Genomic DNA, 13,898 nt, shown 5'->3' with positions numbered 1-13,898 from the left:
TGGAGACCAACGCCTACCGTTTCGTCCCCTCGACGGAATGTCGGCACAATACCGACTATTGACTAAATTCAATACCTTCTGAGATATTGAATTTTTTGCGTGATATCTCGCGAACATGCCGAGCATTCTCGTTTCTTACTCGATGAGAAATTGCTGTCAAAAGGTCCCACCTTTGTTTTGTTCCTTCTTGATATCAGTTATGGCGAGTTTCTCAAATATTTAGACATTTTCGTAAGGTTAGTGGACAGAGGATAGAATATTAGCGGAATGTGCAATTAAAAGATGCCATAAATTACAGGATAAATATAAAGTAGGACGTTGATTTGAAGTTGATGAAAAATTATATATTTGTTTTATATAATAGTAACAAAATAAGTGTAACTCTTATTTATTCGATCCGAATTAACATTATTTAAGATAGGGTGCTTTATAATAAATCATCATCGGACATTATATCGCTCAATCCAACTGCAACAATCTGCTATTGAAAATTTGAAATATAATCACGTTGACCAACATAGATAAATTAATTGTGGTAACATAGAACTCAATATAAATAATATTAACTTAAACACATAATTAACTATATCAAATCATAATTAAAACAATAATTCATATTCGAAATAATTTCAATGAAGAATTTCTCTAAAATAATATTTGAAATTTAGTGAGATCCTTGCGCTTGATGCTTGCTGCACAGATATTTTATGTTAGATTCCAATTTGAATATCTTCAGTCTCAAGTCTCCCTGGCTTGTTATATTCAAACGATTTCTTGTTTTTACAGGTACATATTGGATGAATTGGACAAATCCACCAATATTAGTTGCAACATCCCTGCGAGCCTCTTTTTTTGGTAGTCATTATCGAATCACAGAGTCGTCTCAGCTTACCTTCTTCATTAATAAACCTTCTTTGAGTCAGACGAACAATTGTGTTCGGAGCCTGCCGTCTGCCGCAAGAAATTTAACTGAACCACGCCAAAAACCCACTTGATATTTTGGTCTCTTCGAATGAATTTGTAATATCAATTGACTATAATTACTCGAGAATTGCCTACTTTGTACTCCAAATGTTTACCGGTCAGGTAGCTTCGACTTTGCGAAGAGATTATGTGATTTACCTCTTATGACTTTAAGGAGATTAAATGTAACTACCGTAGCCTTTGTCAAGGGACACCTTCGCACAGATGAGGTGTGGACATAGTTAGAATAGGCTTCTGGGAATCAATATCCACATAAAAAATATAACTATCATACAATAGTTAAGAGATTGAACGGGTAACAAAGTTTAACTATCCGGGAATTTGGTTATGTGAAGACTGGTCATCAGACGTAGAAATCGAGTGCCGGATAGAATAGACAAAGAGCTCATTCATGAAATTCGAAAAAGTGTTTGCTAACTCTGAGTTTGATATCAACCTCAAAATGAGATTCACAAAATACTACGTATGGTCCGTGTTATTGTACGGTATGGATGGCTGGGCACCCTGAACAGATTGGAGCCATTTGATTTGCGAATCTCTAAGGAGAATACGAAGAGAATGCGAATTATTGGACAGGATAAAACGTACCTAGGACATCAACTCTTGATAAAAGGAGAGATAGAAAGAAGTGGATTGGTTAGGAAGAGGACGTCGTGGTTATACAAGAGTTATACAAGGTTATACAGAAGCGACCTCAAACATCCATTAGTGGATAGTAGAAGAAGAATAAGAAAATGAGGACATCCATAAACTTAATATCTCATACATAAAGTGATATAAAAAAAATATATTGAATACAAATGTAGCCGATGCTTACTACAGGACTAAATCCTATGGAGACCGTTCATTCAAAATTTGCCGTTATACCTGAAAACGTCCACGATTGAGAGATATCTTTGGGATTTTTAGGACTAGTATCAACAAGATAATCATTTGGAAGAACAATTCCAATTGGATCAAACTTGCTCAGAAAAAATCACGTCGATTCTTCAAACCGCTGCTCAACAATTAGATATTTAACTGTCAAAAAGGTCGAATATGAAGGTCATCTCTTGTATGGATATGATTTGTTACCAATGACTTATTTTTGAGTCCTTATATCAGAAACAAATGGTGTGATTAAAAAGTTCTTCGAAAATTTGTTAGCGCGCAAATAAAAGTTATTAATTCGTTTGAATGGAAAATATTTTGGTAAAAAATGGAACTAGAGTCAATTTTAAATACATGTCTTTTCATTGTTAATTCAGAAAAATAAATCGTTCAAGTTCCACAAGATAAATCTGAAAAATAATTTATTTATACATTTCTAATCTATCGATTTATCTATGTGACCGAGTGGTATTATTATTTATTGTTTACTTGGAATACCTATAGATGTCTACATTATTAAAATAGAGTCGATACACATTGGTAATTAATCATACTGAATTTCATCTCATCGAAACAACAAACAAACTTTGATCTAATAGCAAACACTAATAAATATACTTAACTTTGATTGGTTACGTGCAGATATCAAATGAATTTTTTATTAACAGGATTTAGCCATTATTGTACGTTTATGATTTAATTACGGCTTTCACAGATTTTATGGGTCTTGGATTATGTATTGGTATTTATCGTCACTCCATAAAAATTAAATATAAATAAGTTTTCCTAATCCACAAAGCGTTAGTGATTAAACAAAATGATCAGAAGCATATATATTCACTTCAAAATAACAATTGTTTTCCAAGAAAATAAATATAAATTCAAATTTCGATGATAAAAATATTATCCATCTTTGTAATGCAATAGATCTTAACAAAAATGTTGGGATACAAAGATATTTGACTAACTTAACAGCGACGGAAATCACTGGCAGCATTTGGAAGGCAACTAAATGATAAATCACTCAAAACTTTATAATCCCCTATTTCGGACAGAAGAAGATGAATGGGACAAGACTAGTACTGAGAAAACTGTTGCTTCAAAAGCATTTGGAGACAGTTTTTCGGCTGTTTTAAATGGAATCCGTCGAAAACAATAAGACTGTAATTATTGAATTCTTCCAGCTAAAAGTTCCGCTTGATAAATTACCTAACCAATTGGTACTGCAGCTCGTTGTGAGCCTTGGCATCCTCAACAATTTACCTCAATACTAGTACGTTTCTCACCCTCTAACATCCATTGTTTGTAAGTCTTTGTGAACTTGAACATTTTGGCATTTAGCTTCGCTAGTCTTTGAAAGTGGTCAAACGATCTGAGACTCTGGGCTTCAATTAATCAGATGATGTTTTTATTGTCAAGTATTTCATCGATTTCTCTATTATTCCGGATTTTCCAGTCTTCTAGCTCCTCCATTTATTCTTTTGATGATTTTTCTCTCAAATATTCTTAATCTATTTTAGTCTCTTGGTGTCATTACCCAGCAATCACTGCCATAAATTTAGATTGGTCTTATTAAACCCTGTAAATTTTCAACTTAATTTTTCTTGTTAGTTTGTTTTTTGGGAAGCTTCAAGTTCGCGAATTGCTTAGTTTAGTTTCCTTCCTATAATCCTCTGATGAATTAATAATAAGGCAAGTTACTAATAGATATGCTTAGACGGCAGTATCATAGCATTTACCTGGGAGGTTCAAAAAGGCTACTTGATAGTTTCCTCTATTAACATAAGAAATTAAAAGCTTTTTATATGAAATCACTTAATATTTCACGAACATACGGGAGTTGTATCGCTAATCTCGACAAATTGTTTCGTTTGATCCAGTAACATGATTTTACAAGATCTTATTTCCTTCCACCGAGTTGGAACCAACGGAGATGTTGCCTAGCAGTTGATAGTCCGACTCAAGATTTCATAAAATATGAAATACTTTGTAGTAGATTAACGGAAAAGTTATTTTCCCCAAAAAAATTTAAAGAACTTGAGCTTAACTGAAATTGTTGTTATATAGCACGCAAGAAATGTTCAAAAATGGATGAAAAAGGGTCTGTCAGTCAATTTGTTTGCACAAGAAATAACAAAAGCACATCTGCAGATCCGAAATCCGTAGTAAATCACACGTACGACAAACATCCGAAAATATCATTTAGTGAAAATAAAGTACGTTGCGGTCGATTCGTTTAGTGTTTATTTAAGAATTTACTCGCATTAGTTTTATTGTTCTTAACCCCCAGAAAGAGCCGAACACATTATTAATGTTTCGTACTCATGTTTGCTTTAGAACTGGCATTTGCACCTTTTTAAATTTAACGCATAGTTTGAAGTTCACACTGTTTGAATTAGACATGTACCTTTTGTCGGATAGGTAAATGGGGTTGGTCTATAACAAGGGATATAATGTTTGAGTAGGTGCTTTTAAATTGTTTTTTTTGCTACAAGATATTTGAAACTTGTTAAAATGAACATCTACCCATGTTGTACAAAGGTACTGGGAATGATAATGAAAAAAGGAATGATGAATTGTAATCTATATATCTTGATTTTAGTCTCATCTAGAAAAGCTTATTGTTATAAAAAGTTGGGAAAAAAAATTCGATATACAGTTGAACCTCTCTGATTCGGCACTCCGTGCTACAATACACGACATACAGAAAAACAGGGAAACAATTAAATAATTTTGTAAAAACATTGATAATTAAAACACCTTAAGAAAAACATTGAAAACTGAAGAGTTTCCTCGCATTTAAGACGCCTTTATACCTGGTTCCTCCAAGAGAAAGCAGGTCTACTCAGGAGAAGTTCTCAAAGAAAAATCCAGATCCTTCTACGGTAAAATACTGGGGAAAGATGATTTTCAAGCCAGTGAAGGATAGCATGCTAAGTATGACGGACCAAAAACTCTCCGCAGCGGTCGACCCATATAAAGATAAGTTTGAGAAGATAGTTAAAGAACTAGACCTAACTCCTAACCAAATGCAAATAAGAGCGATTTATTTTGACGGCTTATGCCTAAAAAAACATTTATACATCATGCTAAAACAAATCCTCTTGACCGAAAACGTTTATAACATAACATAAATTGAAACTTTTGGTGATTGGAAATTCGAAAAACCCCGGGCCATTCAAAAATGTTAATCTACCTTTTGATTATAGATGGACGATGCAAGCTGTTTTTAAGGACTGGTTTTATGGAATATTCGTGCCATCAGTAAAAAAAATTGGCCCCGCTTATTTTGGATAACTGCTCTGTTCACCCAGAAGAATACGAGTTGAAATGAAATGAAAATGCAATACAAAAAAGCTTTGCTGTACAAGGTTTTGTCAAAGGAAGATAAAGCGCTGAATTTTTAAAAGAAAAGCGAACTTGAAAGATGTGGTTTTTTCATTTGCGAACGTTTGGGAAAATCTACCCGAAAAAGTCCTTGTTTGTACTTGGAGCAACTTATGACACTGTTAGAGCAATAAAAAAAAAGAAATGATGGTCAAGATGTCTCTTGCTACTAAAGAACCTAAGGAAAATGTTAATCGTGAATTGATAGAGCTAAGAAAAACGATCGCCGGAAAACTTGTTAATGAAAGCGAAAGTTTACCTTCAGATGAATTGAACCCGTGGCTAGCCGACGAGAAAGAAGAAAACGGCCATTTTATGACAGACGGCGAAATAATCGAAGATGTGTTGAATAAGGGAGAAGAAGAAGAAGATGGTGGTAATCGACATGAAACGTCTGCTGTTCATTTAGTTACAGAATATTTATATGTTTATCTTAATTTTATGAGATTCGGTAGAGTAGAGAAACTGATATCAATGAAAATATTTTGTATATGAATAAATTCGTGATTAATGTTATGATTGGTGATTGACGGGTAAATTTTTAATTCCCTTTACTATTATTGCCTATAAATGCTCTATTTATTTCTATTATTGGACGATTAGGTTATAACTATTGATATAAATTCAAGTCAGGAATCGTTACCAAGGCAATTATTCCACTGGATAATCTACAAACAGCGCAAGAACCATTTACTCGAATTTATAGTGCGATAAAACTCTCATAAATCACACTAATTGTATTGTTCTTGATATAATTTTTAACGGCCCCTCCTTTTTGCAATTTGGCCCTAGTAGAGTTTTTCCTCTTGGAAAGCAGCGTGTTTATCTCAGAAAGGGTTAATTGTCCAACCCATAATTCTCATTTCAGCCACTTACCGGCGTACAGTTAAAATCATCTCAATATTTTTCTCGTTTTATAGTACAGTTAATCACTTTCTTTTATCACTACATAATTAAGAAATAAAAATGAATGTCATATAGTGGAAAATACATGTGATTGATAAGAACCAAATAGGGCTGTATAAAAATGGAAATTATTAATGAAATATTGAAAAAATATGTAGCTTATTACGTTTACTAAATATAACTTGATCCATAAATTAAATTTATATAATAATTCTTATTTTGGTTTAGTTCATCTTCGTTAATTTTCAGGTGATACGATTATAAACTGATTTTCATTTGTAGCTAATCGATAATTAGTATAGATTTGACTGTACTATAATATATATTAATGTTAATAAATGCTCTTAGTTAATCGACATAATTCATTGTAAATTCCTGTCCTGGTCAGTTCTCTCGACGACGATCAACGTGTTCGCTGTGTTGTCAGAAGCAGCTATCATTTTTCAATGTTAGATTCTGAACAAGACCTTGCTGCTGCTTGTAGTCTACGACGCCCACCCTATTTGGTAATTTATTATTTGAATAACTTTTTATTTTATTGATAATATTTCCATTTAGTAAAGAATAGATATTCCATTCTGGATGAATCTCATTATAAAAGCTTAAAAAAGTAGAATAATTTGAGAGAGGTGCAAAAAAATTTATATTAACTGTACACATTGATACTTTGATGGATTATTTATATACTGTTTAAGCAAATGAATTGAATTTCAACATATGTAATGTATCCAACTCTTTGCAGCTCACCATATAAGAACACTCAAAGAAAAAATGAAAAAAATTGGCTGAAGGTGAAGAATTACGATTTAACCACATAAAAAATGAATTAATGGAATACCAGATCAAACGTATCAAACCTTTTTAACTTGTATGAAAAGTATTAGTTAAAACTAAACGTAAAAGTCAATTTCTTAAGTGGATTTAGGATAGTAAAATACTTGGTAGATTAATCAGTGAATAAAAATTAAAAAAATAAATAAAAAAACGTGATCCAAAATGCCTCAAAGGGTGTCAAAATTTTTTTGGACACAAGGTGTCGGTAACCCTTACGAGGGCACTGCTTATGGATCTCATAATACGGCTACTTAATCTTCAAAACATAAGGCTTTGAGCAGTCCAAACCTTTTTTAATGTTCTGTACAGTTTATGCTTATAAAAGACCAATTCTGTTATAAAATGAAAAATTTTACATAATACAAAACTATAGAAACGGGAAAATACCAAATTTAACAAAAGTTATATCTTAGAAATTCAACCAGATGTTAATGACCACCAGACTACAAAAGAATTTATTACGCAGTATCATTTTTTACACACGACTTCAGAAAGAATACAGAGTAAGCAACTGCTCTAGTACCGGCATGTGCTGAAGATGGAGCACGACAGATGGCTGAAGAAAGCGTTGATGTATCAACCGCAGAATAGAAGGAGACGACGAAGACCTTCAAGGTCCTGGGAAGGAAGGAATTGAACACAATATGAAAGACAGAGACATCCAGGAAAACTAGTGGATAGATAGAAAAGTGTGGCGCACGAAATTCGGGACCCCCGGGACTTTATACATATATAAACCTATATGAAACATAAATTTTATATATTCCTCTTATCGAGAAACCTTTGTGACTAAAGCCTATAAAAAGCAAATTTAAATTCCGCGTTAACAAAAACAAAACGTGTGCGAATTGATTGTGTGAATTCTTCTCACCTAAACTCATGACTAAAAATCTAGAGGCCATAAAGCACGTCCCGCGAAAGTTGTCTCCGACTAAAATTAACGAGCGATTGTTCTCGCTAATTTGATAACAAAATTAATTGCTTGTCAATCCCAGTATTTACAACGATGCTTGCTCAGAACTGGTTCCTTTTCCATAGATTTTCGTATCTTTTTATTTATTTATAAATTTAACTCGGAACATCAATGGAAAAAGTGTCTGTTTGGAATTTTGTCTTTTGTTTCTAAATTTGCATTTAAAGGTGGTACGAAACGGCTCGTTCCTGTTCGCCGAGATGAACGAAGTGATTTATCTATACTGAATCACCAATAACTAGCTTGATAGAAATATTTATACGAAGTGTGAATAGAAAATACCGTGACTAGAAGCATTTCTATAAAGTTTCTTTTGAAATAGACGTCATATCATTTGTATGAATAGTTTCAAAATGTTTCCTCATAAGTACATCTACTTTTTTCGTGTTTTTGATCACACCTGGTATATCTCATTGTCGATAAACTTTTTTGCACATGTATAAATTGTGAACTTTCCTCGCAGTCCAGTTCCTCACAGTCAAACTTTCTCTGCGGTTTTTGAGTTTGGTTGAACTGTTTCGGATCCTTGAAACATTACCTTAAACTTGGTTTATTTGTTCATTATTTCATGATTTTGTTGTTGTACCCTTCACAATCTCTTCTCACCTTGTAGCTTCGACTTTATTTCTTCACAAGGCAATGGTTTTTTTTTCTTTTGGCGTCTCTCGATAAGCAACAGACGTAGTTTCTTTCGTCAATTACTTCTTTGCTACACTGATCTGAGATTCAGTAATTGCTATATTCTTTTTTGTTTCTTCTATTTCTATACTGAATAACAGCTCAATAGCAACTTTCCTATACCATTTCAACGTTTTTCTCAAAGAAGTGTTTAAGCAAATGAATTTGATCAGACAGATCTATAGAAAATTTGCCTTTGTTATAATTGATCACGGCTTAAGGCTTTACACCATGGTCGTCTGTCAATGCTTACTGTCTCATCAGCTTGGTAGAAAGCATCAACACGTCACGCTTATCATTCCATTTTAGTATTGTTATTTCTTTCTCGTTTTCCTTGCTAGTAATTTCAGCTTCTTTTGCACAATGTCTATAAGTAGTTCTTTCCTATTTTTTCGTAGTTTTCCCAATAAATGGGCTTGGTTTCCTTGCAGATTCTGTGCTACCTCTAAACTATAATAATTGTCTGTTACAATTGTTCTTCCTCGACCAAGAATATTTTCCATCAGACCATTTGTGGGTACAAACACTCCCTCTTCTCTCTCTCCCAGCATATTCCATGTGTATCCAGGCTCCACGGCAAAGTTTGAAGACTTTTATGTCGTATTTGTTTATTTTGTTTGAAACTCATACTATTTCTCCGGAGACACACATTTATTGAGCATTTTCATCGACACATCTATTTTGAAAAGTATATCCCCTTCTAGGCATTCCCAATTGTATGAAAAAAATTTTTTAATCTTATATAATATTTTTTAAAATACATTACAATGTACAATTTACATAAAAGCATAAATCATTGTTCAAAGGATGAGAAAACAAACAAAATTTTATTGTTTTTTCATACTGCGAGTAAGGTGTAACTTTAGACAAATAAAAAGTGCAAAAAATGATGATGATAGGACCGCACTGACCACTGGTTTTGACGATAAACTTTCTCTCGAGCCAAGAGCGTGCTTATGGACCAAACACAAAAAACCAAACACAAAAAACAATCATTTATTGCACGTTTCATTATTTTATTTTGGATTCACACCCCTAAGAATCCAAAAAAATTTTCGGGCCTTGGAGAAAATTTATCAAATTTGGTTGGGGCTCAACGTGTTCGAAAATTTGGTAAATACTAGTATTTATGATACATAAAAATCAATTTCTACTACAAATTTCAAAGGACTGTTAGTTTTTTGTATACATACGTAGAACAGGAAAAATACTATTAGGACTTCATTAAAATATGATTAAAATAATATAGGCAAAAAATTTTCATGGACATTTTACCAAAAACAATCCTATCAACTAATTTAAAAAATGTTAATGTATCTAACAATACCTCATACAAATGCAATACAAAATATTTATTTTTTGTAACTAACATTATTTGTAAGTAACTGCTTTAATTGACATTTGTATGCAAATTGACGTTTATACTTAATTGTCATGAAACTTTGTATCTACAAACTTATCGAGGTAATTAGTGAGTTGAACATGCTAAGTCTGCTTGTTAGTATAAGTAGATTATCATGTTTCAGTTAGTCTGTAACAAAAAATTCATTTTCAAGACCAATTATTTTTAGGTAATGAGATAATGAATCCAAAAAAAATTGTTACTATTTCCTTATTCTTCGAGTCGTACCACAAACCTACTTAATGAACTGAAAGCGATCGTCGAAGGGAAAAACTTTATATAACGATATTACTATTTCAAATTAACTTTAAAAAAATATCAACACCTATGAGGGAGACTACCCAAATAACAAACTTCATTTAGTCGTGATTAACTTTATGCTTCCGTTTATTTGAAATTCTCTTACTTTGAACGAATAGCAGCAGTTTTTGAAACGGAATTCAGCTGGTAGAATTCTTATATTGATTTCAAACATTATTTTGGGATACATCCTTCAGAGAAACTAACAAACGTAAAGATCCATCATATCAGAAAGTAGAGAAAAAACCGGCAAAAGCAAAGACGGATACTCAGAAGGCAATGGATTGATTATTTGGAAAAGATAGAAAGAAATAATAAGAAAACTATGGTAACTAAGATAAATTCCAAAATCGCCACACGAGTCAAAGGTAAGACAAGAAAAAGAATATCAATTACTTCATACATATTTGAATTGGGGTCTTTACCTTTTTCACATATTTTCATTTCACACCCTAAGCCTAGTATCCTTTTAATTTCATGAAAGTGTTTCAAAAACCTTACTCCTTGCAAACTATACTTAGAAATAGTGTTGTTGGATACTTCTTTTCAATTGCTACTGTTTTTCTTTAACAGTTAATTTTCTCAGATGTATATTTTAAAGGAGGAAATTGAGATAAACTGCATTCCTCTTCAAGTTTCTTTGTTATATAGAAATATCGTGATTGAGTATGTTCTATTTTAACCACGTCGTATGCAATCATAGAAACCCACACCAAGTAAACTTATTTTTTTCTTCTCTAAGTGAAGAGCTTTCAGTATCGGTATTTCGTAACCATTTCGTAAAACAAACGACATTGTTGTCTATTGTTGTTGAAAGATTAATTTCCGTGAACTTCCTCAGGCTTCACCTTGTTATGTATATGATTAAACCTCATTTATATTGAATGTAAGCAAAATGTGAGATAAATGATTCATAATTAATTATTAAGCAAGTACTTGAGTGCTAATCTTACGTACAGAGTGCGACTAAAAATCTTTATTAGTTTGGGACGGTTTTTCCGGTGAATACGCTTCAAATAAAATCAAGGAGATATTAAGGGATTACAGAAACTGTGATTTTAATAAAAACTACTTTGTTTGTGACATCTGACAGGTACGCAAACGCACAAGACGCTCTTAATAATTCCCGGTGTTTGCTGTATCGTTTTTTTCACTATCATGATGTTTTTAATAAAAAACTAACTAATCATTATAATTGGAAGTAATCCCACGTATCTATTTCTACACAAAAACCCTACGTACAGCTCTGACTTAATTTTAATGGCCAAGGAAACATTCTGATTCCAGCGTGACGTTATGCGCGAGGCGTGTTTATAAATATGAGAGATATACAAATATATTTTAATATAAAACAAAAATGAATGTTATTCATTTACAGCAAAATATTTTCTAAATGAATATGTAATAGAAAACATAAGATATTGTGAAACAAAACCACGTAGATTCAAGTACGTGGGAGGAATGATGGAAAAGGCTATGTTAGGCTATTTGAAGAAAGGGAGGGGTACAAAAAGGTCTATAATATGACTACGTCTATTATGGACGTTCCCTAGCGTCTATTTAATGATGGCATTCATCTGAGGTATGAAGGCTTTTCTAAACAGGATGTTTTTCCGATTTCGACTTTATATTACGTCATATTAAAAACTTCAAATGGTGGTTTTACTAAATGACACTAGCTAAAATATTTTAGCGATTCACCGAGTATTTAATATTAACCAACCAACTGGAACCGTATCACATGCATTCTGGTACAAAGAAGTATGTTTTCTATATATATAATAAATTGCAGAGTTGCACATGTAATATTGAATAGAGGTAGCTATTCATTTTAAATAAAACGTATTACAACGTTGTTTGATATCAATGTTAGAGATTAAACCGGTAAATTTGATTATACAAGCAAAATAATTTGATAAATTGAAATTGAATGAATGTTGGATTATCGCAAAAATATTCATGCGAAAACTGAGAGATAATTATTATTTATTTATATTTAACAACGATTGAATATACTTAATCTTACTGGGCATGCATATTCTACGAGGATGATCCTAGAAGTATCTTGCCTAACAAATATATTTATTTTATTTTACGTAATCTAGCTCGATACACTTTTCCCAGTGATATTCAATACCCTTTATAATAAGAATCGTCAAGTTTCTCAAAAAAGACATTTACTGTCGACATCACCGCAAATTTTTTCGAGTCTGGGTACGGAAAAAAATGTTTTGTTTCCATTAAATACATCATTGATAGCATTGATATAATTTTCTTCAGTATATTGCTAAGATTTGATCATTTTTTTAAATATAATTTCTCACAATCGTATTTCTGAAAAAAAAATTACGAAAGCTTCAAAAATACGTTCACTATTTACCTCACATCATGTTTACAATTGACCCGTCTTCTATTTTACCGGTGAATTTGTAAACATTCGTATTTCTGTTCTCGTGAAACCTGACCTTATATTGCAAATACCATATCGAACACAACGCCTATATAAATGAACTTACCACATTAAAAATTTCAAATGTAATTTGTTTTATTTTTTTAAGCGAAGAAAAGAAGAGTGAATATATCAAGATCCGTGGCCAAATTCAAAAGATATGCAAGTTGTTTACAATTTTTCTTGTTAAAGATCATCCCAACTGATCCTATATTAAATACTTTGTTGCATATTATTAAATTAGGTCCAAAGGACAATTTGTGAAAGCTCCTTGACAAGATTTTCTCAAATTTCCTTCCTAAATTATCAGAAATTGAAGTGGAAAGTGACATTTTCGTCGGTCCAAAAGTAAAACTAATAATGGTGCTTATTCTCGAAACAATGGGGGTTTGGGCACTCTCGGCATTCGAGATCTAATCCCTTCGCTGTGTAGAGAATGAATTTCTCTTCGATTCCAAACGCCTCGCCTGGGTTCGTGTAAGTATGAACCAACAAGCAAGGTTTTTTTCCAAAAAATGTATATCCGAGAAGATTGGTTCAATTGTATGCTATTAGGACATTCAAAAAGTTACTTGGAATATCCTGGGCTCGTATCTTTTCAAGTATTTTTAAGTTTACGCCTCAGTTGTAGTTAGAAATGTACTAGTTCTGATATCAACTAGCTACATAAAGTTCACTGATGTTTCAGATTCATATTCCGAAGAGGAAACCAAAAGTTTTTATCAAGTTGTGAATCGAAACTTACACAAAAAGAATTTGAAGCAATTTTCATCAGTATGTTCATTTAAATTAGCAACTAAAACTGTATACAGAGGTTTCTTTGAAATTCTAAACATTGTAGTAGCAGCATTAGTTTTTGTTCTTCATTTAGATTAAACAGATTAACAAACTCCATGTCGTATAGTCTTATTATCATCAATCAACGTATGAAATGAATATATGAATCTTTATGTCACAGACGCTCGTTTCTAAGCCGTTTTCTTACTGTATTTACTTAAAAATGATGATCATTTTGTTTCTTTTTTATTTTTTTTTCTTCTACTTTAATTTCTTCATAAAAATTTTAATCTGTATCTGAACGCTTGATATGGTTTAGTTATTAAATGAAATTTTCT

Source organism: Diorhabda carinulata, chromosome 4, assembly GCF_026250575.1.
Source record: "Diorhabda carinulata isolate Delta chromosome 4, icDioCari1.1, whole genome shotgun sequence".
Taxonomy (NCBI): Eukaryota; Metazoa; Arthropoda; class Insecta; order Coleoptera; family Chrysomelidae; genus Diorhabda; species Diorhabda carinulata.
Note: the sequence above shows the minus strand (reverse complement) of the source record.